This window comes from Pelmatolapia mariae, linkage group LG23, assembly GCF_036321145.2.
Source record: "Pelmatolapia mariae isolate MD_Pm_ZW linkage group LG23, Pm_UMD_F_2, whole genome shotgun sequence".
Lineage (NCBI taxonomy): Eukaryota > Metazoa > Chordata > Actinopteri > Cichliformes > Cichlidae > Pelmatolapia > Pelmatolapia mariae.
The window spans coordinates 34,890,690-34,906,924 of NC_086246.1; the positions used below are offsets into that span (position 1 = coordinate 34,890,690).

The window sequence follows — 16,235 nt, forward strand, 5'->3', positions numbered from 1 at the left end:
GTTGCAGTTATTGCCAGACACATGGATCTCACCAGATACTGAATGCAAAGGTTCTTATACTCACAGATGGGGAATGTTGGATCATTTGTCGTTTTAGGCCATAGTGATACAGAATTATACAGAAAATTCTGCGGTGGTCACATGAATGGGTGTAAATAGATGAATGAGGCAAGTTGTATAAAGCACTTTGAGTGCTGACGTAGAGTAGAAAAGTGTTATATAAGAACTGGTCTATTTCTCACTACATACTTTTCCCTGCAAATGTATTTCTTAGGTTTTTTTGGGGCGGTGGGACGCACTTTAATTAAGACCACATAAACTGTAAGTTACCCGTGCTACAATAAGATGGTTGAGGTAGCAGTCATGTGTTAGTGCTGACAAGTGTTAATGCCAAGAATTATGTAGAGCAAATGATCCACCAGGGACACATAGAGGACTTTTGCTGTGTGTGTTCTCATCACTTCAAATCTGGGACAGTCTCCTAAAAACCTGCCACATTCTTCACTTCCTTTTGCAATGCACACTTCAATTGACTCTGCACAGCTCTTTGAGTTAGCAGGAGCACCATATGTTTTCTGAGAGCACAAAGAGCATTTGATTCTTTTAATGGCGCTCCCATCTACGCTCTTCTTTTTCTGATGTTTTACTTCTCTGTTCCTTTCCCTTTTCCTCCAACTCTTCTTTCCTCACATCTTCACATAACCTCATCATTCTTTCCAACCTTCATTCTACTTGTATCATTTCTGTTTCCATCATCAATTCCTGCCCTGTCCTTCTAAACTCTGTTTCTCATGATTCCTGACTTGATTACAGGAAGTCTCCTACCACTGCAGCAGCAGGTGATACAGTATATAGGACACAGAATTATTCTGAGGTCTATGGATTTGATACTCTATAGATTTTCATATTTCCCAGGTATTAGCATACCTTTCATCTGATCCTGTCAGTTTGTGCAATGGCCGTGTGGACAACAGATGCACTTGTCTGAACGGTATAACACGAGGACGTGTAAGGATTCTACATAGGTTGATGTATTCTGAAAGACCTGCTATTGTTTTGCTGACACTCACATCAAAGCCCCGCTGAGACAAGCTTTTATACAAACACAGCAATATGGAACCACTTGCCCTGGAAGCTGTTCAGTGAGCTTCAAGGTTGAGTAACTTACTCAAGGGCACTAGATCAGCCAGTTTCAGCATGTACCCACAAAACTGCCTTGTAATATAATTTGCACATTGCAAATGTCACCCTCTGAACCTCTGTGTGTATGGAATTGTTTGCACATTCTTGTGCAGACATCACATGTAGATGGGCTCAAAGTTTTTAATTATTCTGATGTTGCTTTATTAAGTTGTGATATTTACGTCACTATTTAAACGCCACAACTAGCTGGTGCATATAAAAACACATACCTATAGCAACAGTTTTTGGTGGTTCTTGCTATTCATCTCATCAACTAACATCTGAGATGACCAGCCAGTCAATGTCCATGCCTCCAGGAGAGAACAGTCTAAACTCAGCACCCCTCTGGCTATGTTACTTCTTGCTCAGTGTCTGTAAAAATCACACCAAACAAACCTAAGATGAATTCAGTTTAGGGAAAAACCAAGAAACAGCAATCAATAAACATGTCTTTGTTATGTCTTGTGCTAAAGCATCTACTAGACCTGGTGGTGCTGACAGATAAATCCCAACTTTCCTAGTATTTCCTAGTACTTTACTGCAGCACTAGTCATACACAAAGAATGTACTGATATTGTACAAAGTTGAGGTAAAATTATGCTAAAACACTTGCAATGAAAAAATGCACTTGCTACTGAGCCTGAGCCCCAGAGTCAGTTGCACCTGACCTGCATAAACCATGACAGATGAGGGTGATCCAGGAATTATCTACTGCAGTTGTTCTCACCACTGATGAATGAGCCTCCAGGGCTACAGAGACAGGAGAGGAGCTAATTATCCAATCACTAATGAAATTACTATAAAAGATTTAACACCAGCACTTTAAATATGTGAATATGTAAATTGCTTAATTTACAAAAAGAATACAGCTAGAAAACAAAGACATGTCTTTATTGGCATGCACATTGTTTTTTCCCCCAACTTATTGCAGTAAATGGTTTAATATACAGTACTGTGCAAAAGTCTTGAGTCTCCCCTCTTTTCTTTATATTTTGCTTCCAATGAGTCAGATGTTTTTTGTTATTTTTGAAAGTGGTCTTGAACGATAGTTCTCTAGTCTTTCTGGAGGTTTTTCTTTTGACTTTTTTGACTTCTGCTTTTTGGAAACAGAAAGAAAAGACCAATGTATCCCACATAATAACTGGACTGTGGTATGAGGTCTTATGGATCGATGAATCCCAAAAAGTTTTGGTTCAAATTATCATCAGTATATATGGAGGTTGTAGGGGAAAAGTTATGACAGTGAGTGTCTACAGCCATCTATAAATCATTGCCATTGTAAAAGCATACATTAATACAAAAACATACAGTGGAATACTATTTGTATGGAATGATCTCACAGAGCCTGGACATCAACATTATTAAGGTAATGTGGGATCATCTTGACAGAGAATGTAACCAGAATCCAAAGAAGAGCGTTGAATGTCCTGAAGACTACTTTTAAAAAATTATTAAAAAAAGCTTGCCTAAGACAGTTTGATGAATAAAGGTGGTCATACTAAATATTGACTGTCAGGCTTGATAATATTGTACAAATTCTATTTTTACCTTATGTACTCTATGTACTGTAAATTGCTTGACTTACAAAAATATAAAGAAATGAAGGGTGACTGCAGTACTGCAGGTTAATTAGCTATTTTAAGTGTCACAGTGCTTACCTAATTTGACAGTCACAGAACCTCTTGCTCTGTCCATGCTAACAGGATAGTTACTCATGCATCTGAGGCATTGTTGCAGTGGTTATCGCTTCCAACATGGACCCTAGATTTCCTGTGTGAGGTGTCCCATTTTCTGCAAAAGCAGACGGTGAAAAGATCTTTTGATATTTGTATTGACATTAATACAGCAAGATTACATGAGTGGCACGGTTCGCTGAGGTAACAATGTGGTGCAATTTTCATGTCTATGAATGAGACACGGACATGAAAATTGCACATGCTTCTTTTCCTTATTCTGTCTAAATTGAATTTATAATGAAATTAAATCAAACACTCAAATACTAATGTCTGTTATCAACGGCAAACTCAACGTAGAAAGAGCTGGCAGATGCAGTCTCACCCCAAAAACAGTATCTTTAACCCACGCACCATATTTGTCGAATGGCAAGGCGTTTCAGTGTAGAATGACCCTTGTAAAGTGCTTGGTGCTTTGTCAGTCACACTTATGTAGCTTGCTCTGATGTTTACATGATTCCCCTTTAAATCCATATCAACAAATGGGTGATATGCAGTTCACTGCTTGCAGATGAAGTGCTCTTTAGATGACTGGAAAACTGCAGTTTCTGCTTGTTTGATCAATAACACAAATGTAAACAGTAAATCTTGCCCTCAGAAAAAAGCTGTCACTAACTGCAGGAACACACCTACTCACAGTGCACGCTCCCGTGCTCTGTAATAAGCACATGCTACACGGCAATCTGTCAGTCTCCGCCTGTCTATATTTGCCTATGCTGGGTTTTGACCTCTCATGAAGCACAAACACATACACACACACCTACATGAGCAAACACAGACACACGCGCACAAAGATACAACCATCTGCTTCTGTAATGAGCATGGCTGAATGCCGTCATTTGCAGTATCAATCTTCCAGGCTACATATGTCATGCAACGCCATACAGAGACAGGAGGCATGGGGGCGAGCTTTTATGATCGCCAAAGTGTGAATTAATTAGCACTATGTCTGGGGTTCTTATTCACTTCTCCCCAATATGTCACGCTCTATGATCTAACAAGGCCTCGAGCAGATAAAAAGCACAAGCTGGAGCAAAGTCACTCTCTGGCACATCCTTAAATTGTCCTCCAGTACATGAGCGGAGCCCGAAAAGGAGGCGCTGTGGAGGAAATGAGTTTCTTCTCTGACTTTTTTCTTTTTCTTTTTTTTTTCCTCCATTCAATGACATGGAGATAAAAGCAAACAGAGCCCCGCATCTTTGGTAGTTTCTTGCACTAACAGCTTTGTGTTTGTTTTCCTTTTACCATTATCTAAAGATGATGATGATTATCACATCTAATAGCTCTGACAGGTTAAATGCTTTCAGATCCATCTGTATTTCACCTTCACTGATGTCGCAGTCACTTGTGAGTAATGGGGATTTAACTCTGTGTTTATCCAATAAAGCTTTGCCAATTATGTGTGCTCATAATTGCTTGTCTTTGGGAGAAAGATTTTTTGCTTTGATTTTGTGCGGTGTCAGTAATATGGGCATGCACACACACTCACACACACATAATGTGTGCAGAAAGAAATACTGCCGATGGGATCATCTGTTATTAAAGCTCAGACTCGTTGAAGCAGGGAAAAGATGTCTTCCAGAAACCAGCTCACTGCATGTTATGTGTCTGTAAATATTAGTCCTGGCACTGGCTATGGGTGCTGACTGTGGATGAGTTCTTGCATGAACAGCACTGTGTGTGACTTTTTTGTATTAATGAGTGTGGAAGCTGAGCAGTCATGTCAGAAATCACCTGGCAACTGTGCCTAGGAACACCATAAATTGCAGCAAAGAATTTTTTGTGTGCAAAAATTTTTCCAAACGTGCTAAAGGCAAGAATTACCTAAGTGTTTGGTCTCATTTAGATAATTAGTAAGTCAAGGAAGTGAAGGCAACTCACATCTATTATTTATATAGTTAAAAGATTTATTTTCCTGAACTGAACAAATCCTAACACTCTGCACATCATCATCATAACACTCGGGTAGGATTCACACATCACAACTTTAAGGAAGAAATAATGCGGGGCATTAAATTTATTACAAAGAAGGAGCAGGAAAAATTAAAAAACACATCACCTGCAAAAGCACCACCCCTGAGAAATCCTCACTGAGAAAGTTTTAGAGTACAGACAGGGTGGGTCCAACTTGGGTTGGACTTTAATACATTTGATTTGTGTGATTTCTTTTTTCTCTGACCTTACTTTCTATGTATAAACTTAATCTTTTCAGAACCAAATCTCCCCCGAACATAAACCTGTATATCTATCTTATATTTACTCATAGTTATGATAAGGCACCATTTTGACTCTTTCTGGAAAAAGAGGGACTCCATGGTGTAGTCTATGTGCTACTCAGCCCACCCATTCCTTCACTTACCCACAATCAGATCTGTTGTGTGTGGCGTTCTGTCAGCCTTGGACTAAGACTGCAGACGCTTGCAGGCGCGGACTTTGACAGCTGCAGACACCACACACACCCGTGGTATCTGACATACTATTTCCCAGTCTGCTAGAAGGACGCACGAGTAGCTGATTACTACATTTGAATCAGTAGATGCAACAAATTAGAGTCTTTTTGCCTGAAAATACAATCAAAGTAATGTAAAATGGAACTCCCTCATAGTGATAGTTTAAAGAAATACTTAATTATAGCTATTGTTAATACACCAAAGAGCAACAGAAGGTACAGTTAGTTAATTTATTCTGGTATCCATAAGGACAAAAAGTTTCTCTTTCAGGCTTGTTCTTTAGAAAGTCATCGTAATTCAAGCTGAGGGCTTCTACAAGAATTATTTCTTTCCTTGTTACAAGAGTTTTTGTACCCTGCCTACCCTTCTCTGGCAAGTCTAATTACTCATTTTGTTATTTTTCTACAAACACACTTGAACCTTGAACACTGAGCGTTGATGAAAGCTCTCCTCTGGCACATAAGTGCGATTTCCTCTTGGCCTGGAGGCAGCAGACGGCTCATTGTCACAAGAGCAGCATAGCTGCCAGCTGAACCCCAGTTCAACTCGAGTCCACAGCTTGTTTGTTTTTTAATCCCTATGCTGTGTTGCCCTGAGTTGACTTCACCCCGGCTGTGATCACCATCTTACATTTTTTCACAATATCTTACATTTTTTTTGTTTTTCTGAGTGGGAGAAAAAGCAGAGATATCATTACTGACAGAGGATGGAAGGAGGCTTTCTGGAAGCATATCAGCTAACCATAAGGTTACATACTACACAGGAACACTTTGAAAAAGACTTGATTAAAAAAAAATCTCCATGTTAGCTTTGCTCTTTTCCAGTAAAGTGATGGATAATGTTTGTTTTTTAAGACAATAAATCATGTCTCTCATTTCAGTCCCGGTTCTGTCAGAAATTATGAGGAAAATTCCTGCAGAATGACAACTAAAAGGATTCAGCGCTATAATTACACCGAGTACTCATTTCTCCCTCTGTGTCATCTTTGTGAAAGCTTGACATATGCCACTTCATCAGATGTACGGCATGCTGGCAAAACAGCTTGAATTTGCTGATGAAGCAAAGCTCTTCTGTCCATCAGTTTGGTTGAGACTGAAATATCTTAACAACTAGTGAATGGAATACCTTCATAGTTTTTGGTAACTAATCGAGATTTTCACCAGAGTTTTATTCATTTATTTAAGGAGCCTAGAAAGAAAGCAACTGGACTTCTTTAAGTTTTGCGAAAACCCATTAAGCTTTTTAGACTACTATGACCTGGATGACCAACATATTCATTTTAGTGCTGTCAGTGTTAATCTCGTTAAAATGACGTTAACGCCATAACCGCATTAACGCGGCAAATCTCCATTAGCAAGATAGCGCGGATCGCCCCGTGCGTGGGGCTTTACTAACGCGTTAACGAGCTAACCGTGCTAATTCGTTGACGCCATGCAGCCCCACATCAAGCCCCAAGTTTTGACCATAAGAGGCTTGTCATCATCACGCTACATGCTCCGCTCCCTGTTGAAATGTTGAAATCACTTCAGTGTAACAAACTGTAGTGATCAAAAGGCTGTATCGTACCTGGCCTGCTTTTGCTATCAATGTTAGAGACAGTTCTGATTCTCCAGTAATTTCAGTAATGTTCAACTTGTACTGTTAAACACACATAATGTCAGTGTACAGTGTCACATAAAAGTAGGCTGCCAGTTCCACAGCCAGCTGATGTTATGAAGGATTAAGCCCAATGGCACATTGGTAACTGAGGGTTGGTCACTAGTGGACAGCTAAGAATCTGTTGGCATAGTAATCCCTATGAATGTTTGTATTTACCACCTCATTACATTTCTTTTACACTTTTCTCTCATCTTTATCAGCCTTAAAAGCTTGACTTAGGCTGCTTCACATCTCTAATGGGTGTTTTGCCTGTGGTCTCCAAATACCACACTGGTAGTCTCCTCCTGTTTGGACACCCCTTAAGTCTATCCTAACTGATCTTGTTAAAATTTGTGTCCAACCTTGTTCCTAAGAACATGCTGACATAATGATTTTTCAGTTTGGAGTTCATGCTGTGGTGGTTACATGTGCTGAACACATTCTCCCAACCTGGATTATTTTTTTCTTTGTGGCAGAAAATGTCTTCCTAACTAGAGAATAGAATATTATGCGTCCTCAGGCGAGCTCAGTGAGTACCAGCAGGAGAGGAGACATTTACCTATGTGGAATTATTTTAGAGTGCCACTTTATCACTTTAGAAGCTACGCATGTATACAATAATGTTTGTTTATCCACTTGAGCACAGTTTGAATAGAGAAACTGAGCATCACTCCTTCTACTGTACTTTAACATGCTGCATCTATTCATGTGCTGCTGTTACATAACTTAACTACATAGTTTATGGTTTATTCATGAGGCCTATTTTAGCCCAGAGAACTGGGCGTCCTGAATCAGAGGAGAATCTCTCCATCTCTCCACATGCCCTGGGGGGAAAACAGGCAGGCAGGCGAGTAAGATTGTAGACTTGGGCAGAATTACCACTTCACTGAATGAGAAAAAGAAAATGATATTCGTCACCTGCTCTGCCTCTTCCCTACGCCCATCTGACCATCATCGTTTTATTTTCCCACCAGCCTCATCTGTGTATGTGTGCCTGTGGGGACGTGTGCGTGTATGACCGCGTCAGAGGCAACGCTGCAACTCTGGAAGTCTGCATGCATGCATTTATGTAGCCCGGCATTGCAAATGATGCTACCAATCTGGACAGGACAGGAGTTGGCTGAGAGGATGTGTCGGCTGTGCATCATTGAGGATTCACCAGCTTCTCCTGTGTATATGTGAGAGAGAGGGGGAAAGAAATGTATGTAGCATGTCACAGCAGAGCCCTCTGCTGTTTGCATCAGTCTCAATTCATCATGTCCTCTGTTCTGGTTTCAAACGTTTGCTGTACAAAAATCTGCATATAAAAGTCTCTTTCACTGCAATTTTCAATCTGTGTCTTATTTTCAAAAACCTATACTACCTGGATCTTTCTGAAGGTTACATTTGTAAATATAGGGTGAAAGTGACAGTGTTTCATTTTGCACTCTTTATCTACAGCAGAATTCTGAAATGTTCTAATGATGTTAATCATGCTTTTCAATGTAGCCTCACAGCAAGGAGGTTGCTAGCTTCAATCATGCCAGCTGGTGGCCTTCTCTGTGGAGTTTGCATGTTCTTCCCATGCTCGTGTGGGTTCTCTCCAGGTGCTTCAGCTTTGCCTCATTCATGGGTTATGTCCACTTTAGAACTGGTTATTCTAAATTGCCCGTAGGTGTGAATGTGAGCTTGGATGATTGTCTGTCTCTCTGTGTTGACTCTACAGTAGACTGGTGACCTGTACACATGCCAAATCATAAATGTGGATCCATCCACTGTGGCGACCCTGTGAGAATAAGGAAGCAGCTGAAAGATGCTTGGCTGTAGGCACGAATGTGGGCAAACAGTTTGTTCACTGGCTCAAATACCCACTCCTCTTTGCTACTGAATAAAGTAATATAGACGCAGACAGAGACTTGGACTGACCTGGTGCTCAGGTCAGTCCAAGTCACTTTTGTCAAACACCAGTTTGACAAAAGTGAAGACAATGATCATACCTATGATTGAAGAGAATGCTAGGCAGCATGCATAGAAAAATGTAAAAAAATAATATCTATATCCTAAAATGGAAAAATCAATTAACCAAAAAATACAAACACACTAATATTTAAAAACGTGGGATTTGTGTGCATCACTACACAGCTTATGAATTATTTGTTATTTTGCTGTGTGACATACACGTGTAATAATTAGTGAGTATCTCCCTTGTTATCCCTTACATAGACTACATGCTTGAATTCTTTTTTTTGTAGCTGTTCATATGAGATCACAACAGAAAAGACAGAAGTCCTTATTCAACAAAAAGATCACGCAGAATAGAGAAGGAAGAGAAATATAAAAACACAGTAATTGTGAGTTTATCTAAAAAGAACAGGAAGTTGCACCTGCGGCATGTAGTATATTTATACGCAAAGATCATTTTGGCAAAGGTCAACTGTGTGGCTGATATTTTTCATAATGTCAGCATATTAAAAATGTATGTAACAACATGTTCCAGCCAAACAAATGTTAAAGTGACATTTCGGTCGGTATCCTGCGTTTATCTATTTGTTTGTGTAGTATAGCTGATATTGACTCACATGGACGGATCCATAGAAGGATCAGGATTTCAGATTTACCTCTGGTATTTTATGGATTTATGTTTTATTGCTACATTATCCAAGAAAGCAAAGCTGATATGGTGAAACAAGTAGGTGGTTGTTCCTTGGAATCAAACTAATGCGTGGTGCAAGATGCAGGAAATGTGTTTCAAATGTTTTCTTTTTTTTCCTATTTTCCACCAGACCCCACTGTTAATGAGTCTTTTCAAGTTACGCATCCATTATTGAAAATAGCCAGACACATGTGGAACATGTGTACCCCATTAGTGCCCCACTGAGCTAATAAAGGCCCCAGTTTTTTGGTTTTTTGCTTTTAACTAAAAATCCATTTTTATAATATCTGAAGATATTGTGAAAATGTATCTCACTCCAATTAGTATTCTTGGTCGTCTAACAAATAACTTGTTCTCATCTCAAGATATCAACGTTGCCATTTTGTCAGAAGCTGCAGGCGTCACTGAGATAAACACTTCAAACATGTGATAAACACTGTCCTTTGGTGTGGGTGCTTTTATTCACCAACTAAGGCAATTTTGGACTTGAGAAGAGCTGATGTTAAGCTTTAAAAACAACTTTATGAAATGGCTGTGGTTTGGGTTAAAGTATATTTCATCATTGTCATGACCACTGTTGAGTTAAGCACGTTCCAATAAATGGCTATATAAATTTTTCTAAATTCAATAATCACATAAAATTACTAATCAAACAGCTATATTGCAGTTATTGCCACAGTGCAATAACTGCAATATACAAAAAATGATCAAACATGTCCTTTTCCTGCACAGAGTGAGTCGATATAATTACCTGAGGCGCTCTACCCACTGAATTAATTTGATAATTACTGAGAAGTGAGTACCTGCCTACACCTGCTTAGAAACTATGCTCTGTCTTGCACGTATACTACTAATGCTACTTTTTGGTGCTGTTGTACTTTTTTTTTTTTTTACCTGAGGTTTACTTGAGGGCTCACTCAGATCTCAAAGGTCACTCTGGGTCATGTGTCCAGTTAACTGTCAATAAGAACTGGCTTTGGTCAGTTAAAAAGCTTTTCGCTTTTCTTTCTTCTATCTTGGGTAAATAGAGATTGTGACGGCAAGTGAGGCGTGTTTCATCCACCAAACGCTACTTAGGAGGATGCGGTTGATTTCATTAAAATCTCAAAGGTCAGGTCAGGAAAGGAAATGAAGGGAAGATGATAGAAGAAGAGGTGAAAAAAGGGGAACGTGAGAAGAGATGCTCAGACTAGTTTGTTTAATCTTCCACTCCAGTCGAGCTGTCAGCTTTCTTTAGCTTGTCTTTTGCTTTCTGTTATGTTACAGCCTCTTTTCTGCCCTTCTTCCTCCATCATTATCTCTTGCCATCTTTCTCTCCCCTCTCCCTTTTTCTCTCTCGCCTAAGCCTTAGAAAGAGACCATCCAGAAATAAGGCCATAAATAAGAAATCAACGGCCTTTTCTGTCCCACCACATTACAGGCTTTTGATGTATGCTTTCTGCAGTAGTATTACTCACCAGCTTCAAATCAATGCTCTAATCTTTCCCTCTGCCAGATTGATTTCAGTGGCAGTGACAACAGCGCAGAGAGGTGCAGTACACTGTAAGCCATTTTCAAAATACTAGCAAATGAGTTAGATGCCATAGATCACATAGGCAAAAACGCATTATGTAGAGAAGGGAGACAAATAAATGGGAAAGCCCTTAACCACTACAATGAGAATGCCTCTGTTACTGTTACTTTTACTGGCATGCTTTGGATCCACTTGTTTTTTTAGAGGAAGGGATCACTATAAAACAATTTAAATTCATTTTGAGTGACCACCTTCTCCTAAGATGAAACATTTTTATCCTTATGGTAGTGATCACTTCCTGGATGGCACTGCTCCCATCCATAAGGCAGCGAGGGGTCGTTACTTGTTTGAAGATTATGTAAATCGAATGCAGTGGCTTCTAGATATCAACTAGTTTAAACATGTATGGAAGATTTTGGACCAGCGTTTTAGATTGTGTTCTCCACCTTCATTGTTGTGATGGCAACCGCGTAATCACTGTTTGTTAATGTGTGGATAATAAATCCATGTCCTTGAAGCTGCTGGGGAAAATCAGCAGACTACTTCAGCAGCGTAATCAGTTGACTTCAAAAGAGGAAATATCTCTAAGAAGAGTTGTTCCATTCCTTCAGTGGAGATCCAGAGACTTACAGAGTCAATGTCAGGGAAGCTTTTCTGGTAATTGCCCAACATCTAATCGAGACACTTAGTGTTGTCGTTTTTATTTAATTTGTCGTATTTTCTGTATGTGTATTTCCAGTTTAGTTTATCAGAACTACAGTTTAAAATGGTTTAAATCCGACTTGCGTAAAAACAAATACAAAGATATTAAGTTATGCATTTTTAGCTGCCTGCTAAGTGTTGACTGAAGGACACTTTGCAAGCTTATTTTAAAAGAAAGTCCATATTACGTCAGCAGCGTGATATCGATTTTTGTTGCTTAAAAGTGAAAGTTAATGTATATTTGTGTGACCCGAGACTAAGAACCAAGACTTGCAACATTTATTTACTTATTTTAATACATTGATCATGAATAACATGAAGAATTAAGTGTGTTTTTGTTCACTTTACAGGAGAAAAGACTTACCTCCACTATATAATATTTTGTCTGTATTCAATTAAAATCAGTGTTTTTTATTTTTTTACAGTGATACCTTTCAACCATTCATTTTTACAGGAAGACTCAAAAAATAGACTTATCTGAAAAGTGGAAATCATCCGTTTTAAATAAAGTGAAAAACATTTTAGCTTACATTATAAGCATGAGAGATGCTCATGTGAGCTTGTGGTCCACTACCACCTCTACATGATTTGGGTTTTTCCAATAATTCCATTAAGATGGCAAACATTCAGATGAAAATCAAATACTGATGTTAACAAGTTACACAAGGGATCTGTGAATGTGAGAGCTGTAGTTTCTGGCAGTCTGCCCTTCCTCCTCAATCCAGTCTTAGCCAAGCTGACCTCCAACACATTCAACCTGTGAGGGCCCGGAGAGGGCGTGTTCACACTTGCATGAGTGATGTGTGCCTCTGAGCGGATGAACCTGGTAGTGAGGTTACCATCCAAGAGTCTGCTCAACTGGAGTCAGACTTGAGGCTCACTGGCCAGAAATGAAACAGGTCAACTGGAACACACAGACACACACAAACAGGGAGAGAGAGAGAGACGTATTGCATACTGACCTTTACTTATCTATTCTTTTTCTACATTTTAGAAGAGGCAACTTTATTTTCAAAGCACATTTCAGACAATAATATATATTTATGACACACACACACGTATATATATAGATATATATATATATCTATATATATATATATAGATGTAAATTTAAGCTGAAATTTCCACTCTCTTGATTCGTGAGAATTGATATTGCGTTGATAATGTAGCTTTTGCGTGTATTTTCCATTCATGCAAAAGTTGAGAAGCAGTAAGTTTACTCTCGAGCAACTAGAGACTTTCGATTTTCTCTCGTATCATATATGAACGCGACAACCGTGAGGGTAAACTGGTTTCCTTTGGTTCTATTTGTGGTTGTGCTGTTTTGGACATTACCCAAAGTTCATGACAACAGTACATTGCAGGGTGAAATCAGAAATGTGGCCTCCCTGTCCCAATGCCATTAGACTATTTCACAATTACTGTGTCTTGATGTCCTTTCCAAAAATATCACAAACAGGAGTGGAGATAAGATGAATGCTTAGCAAAGACTGCCGCCTTTGCGCTGCGAGTTCTTCATACTCCTGAAGCATCTCCCAGCCCGGTCATAAGCTCTCTCTAAGTCAAAAATATACATTTAGACTGGTTTGATAAACTCCCGACACTAAAAGTGTGCATACATTTGTGTTTTGTTGGCATTACTAAGTATCAGCCGCTACCAGTTTGGGCCATCTGTTGATTTCAGAAGGATCCGTCATTGTATTCTGCTCAAAAATTGGAAACAAGAAAACTTTGCAGCTTTTACTCACAAATAACTCTGGGAAAAAAACAAATGAATCATTTTCAGTTTTTTTCTGTTAAAACTTTTTAGATCTTCACTGGTGCTTAATGCCTCCAAGAATTAGTCATATGCAGTCTTGTGCACACAAATGCTTTTGACTTTTCTGCTTTTACATGACATCAACTAGACTTGCAAAGCAAATATAGCTTGCATTGGCAGTGCAGGTGGTTACTGAGTTTTTGCCACTTCAGTTTTTCCCATACTAGAGATGCTCAGCTGGCTTTGCAAGATTACCCACTTGAAGTCTTTGACATGTTTCTGATCATTTCTGAACTTTTTCTCTTTTTTTGCTGTTGTTGCATTATTAACTTGCTAAAAGAGGCTTTATTCTGTGAAGTGGTTGAAATGAATGCTAAGTTAGGTGGTGCAGGTCAAAGTTTCACCTACATGAATGCACACAACACTTCTCCAAGGATCACAGAGCCTTATAAAGGTGCCATTAAAAGATGATAATCAATGATACTGAGTTCATCTGTTTTGGCTGAGAGACATAAAATAATCTACCGTAAGATTCTGGTTCTAATTTGAAATTCTTTAATTATATGGTCATCAAACATCCACGATGTAATTCCACCTGGAACGGTAGCACTCCGTGCCATCCACTCACTTAATTTTTGTGTACATCTCTCCAGTAAAAACAGAAACATTAAAGCAGGTTTGAAAGGCGTTTGTGCCTTTTTTAGTTTTCCACCGAAAAGAAAGGTGAAAAAAAGAGGCACAGACCGCGTTCTCTATCTTGCATCTTAATGTGCGAATGAACATGGCTCAGATTAAATCTTTCTTGTGATGTCTTTGGCTGATAAAAGTGATTCTAGTTACAACGTGTCACTGTGAAATACAAAATAGGATGTACTTGGGTTTACTTTCTGTAAGAAGAATATAGTCTAGGTGGAGGGTAAGAGTCGATATATCCATAGTCACAGCTGTGATGTTATACCAAGTAATTGGTTAGCTCACTGTGATGTTATACACCCAATAAAAAACAAGTGGAAGCCATGCCAAGTCCTCTACCTGTGAAGAGAGTGGCTGAATCAGTGGCAGTGATCTGTTTGCATCAAGATGACAGACACTTCAGTGTGAGAGCAGAGCCAGACAGACACTCTCTGTAATTTGGATGATGCTTCTCAGTATGGGGTGCCAGAACAAGCGGGAATCTCCATAAATGCTTGCTCACATTGCAGCCAAAGGTGCCCCAATTATTTATTTTCCCTCACAAGACAGCTGTTATCTAATCAGTATGAAAAGCAAAATGTTGCATAGAGTGTCAGATTTTTAATTTACAATCTGGACCACCAAGTTATTGGGTGCAGAATCAGATCTGTGGCTGGCAATAGCTTAAAGGACAAGACATGATCTGACTCATTGAAATTTTACATCCTCCTCAGCACCAATTATATTCTACACACATAACCGAAAGGTGTTAAAAATCTGATGTTAAAATGTTGGCGTGAAAGTGAAGGTGATTCATTTCTTTCATTTAAGCTTCATTGTTTTTGATTTTGTGTTGTTGCTGAATGTGGATTATACTCTTAAAGGCACTGAAAGACCAAAAACATGTTGCAATTTTCCAGCTGGATAGGACTATGATGTATACCAAATCCTAGAAGAAGAAAGCAACCAACCTGAAAAGAGGTTGCCTTTTTTTGAATGTTATCAGTAACATACATTCCACCAGAAGGTGACTTACTGCTAAGTTGCTATGACCACATTCAGTGGTGGCTGTTGAAAAGTGTTTCTAGGTTTAAGTGCCAACAGAAGCAGACAGTAAGAGTTAGAAGAGATAGTCAACTGGATCAATGGAAGTTGACATTGAACTGTAACAGTTAAAAGTTTGCAATACATGCAATACATTATTTTGGCTCTATTGTATGGAAGCCCGTTTCTGCCACTAAAAAAAAAAAGTATCCATAACTTGAAATTTCGAGTTTTCTTGCTCGAAATTTCAACGTATTAACTCAAAATTTCAAGAAAAGTACCTCGAAATTTTCACTTACTTTTCTCAAAATTTTGAGTTAATAAGTCAAAATTTCAAGTTACTTTTCTCGAAATTTCGATTTAGCTCTGCCAATCAGTAATCTACATGAATGACGTCATTTCCTTGTTACCCGGAAGCTGAAGCCCTCAGCTACAAATGCTACAGCTAAGCTACCAGTATTACAGCCATGAATGCACAAATTGCACAAATTGCTGAGTATTTTCAGCGTGGCTTCACAAATGATGAAATCTTTGTGTTATCAGCTGAATCACATGGCATTACTATCAGCCAAGGTACTCTCGAAAGCGCCAATTTGTTGTGATCCAGTTTTGAGTGCACATTCCTCTGCACCATATCCCTCCGGATAACAAGAAAATGATATCATTCACGTAGATTACTGACTACCAGAGCTAACTCGAAATTTTGAGAAAGAGAACTCGAAATTTCGAGTTATGGATACTTTTTTTTTTTTTTAGTGGCGGAAACGGGCTTCCATACTATTTAGCTGAGTTTGCTAGCTTACAATAACATTTGCAAACCAAATTTTTCACATAGGTTTTCACATAACCATTAGATGGCTACATTATCTGTGCCACTCTGTGTTCATCAGTGATTATAAGTAGATAATAA

The 16,235-nt window shown here is 38.9% G+C and overlaps 1 protein-coding gene across 1 annotated transcript in view; it reads left to right on the top strand.

Annotated features, from left to right (window-relative positions):
- The window catches only part of LOC134621242 (inactive N-acetylated-alpha-linked acidic dipeptidase-like protein 2), a 272,732-nt gene that overhangs the window by 225,705 nt on the left and 30,792 nt on the right, over positions 1 to 16,235 (top strand). The gene's annotated exons all lie outside the window — the stretch shown is intronic.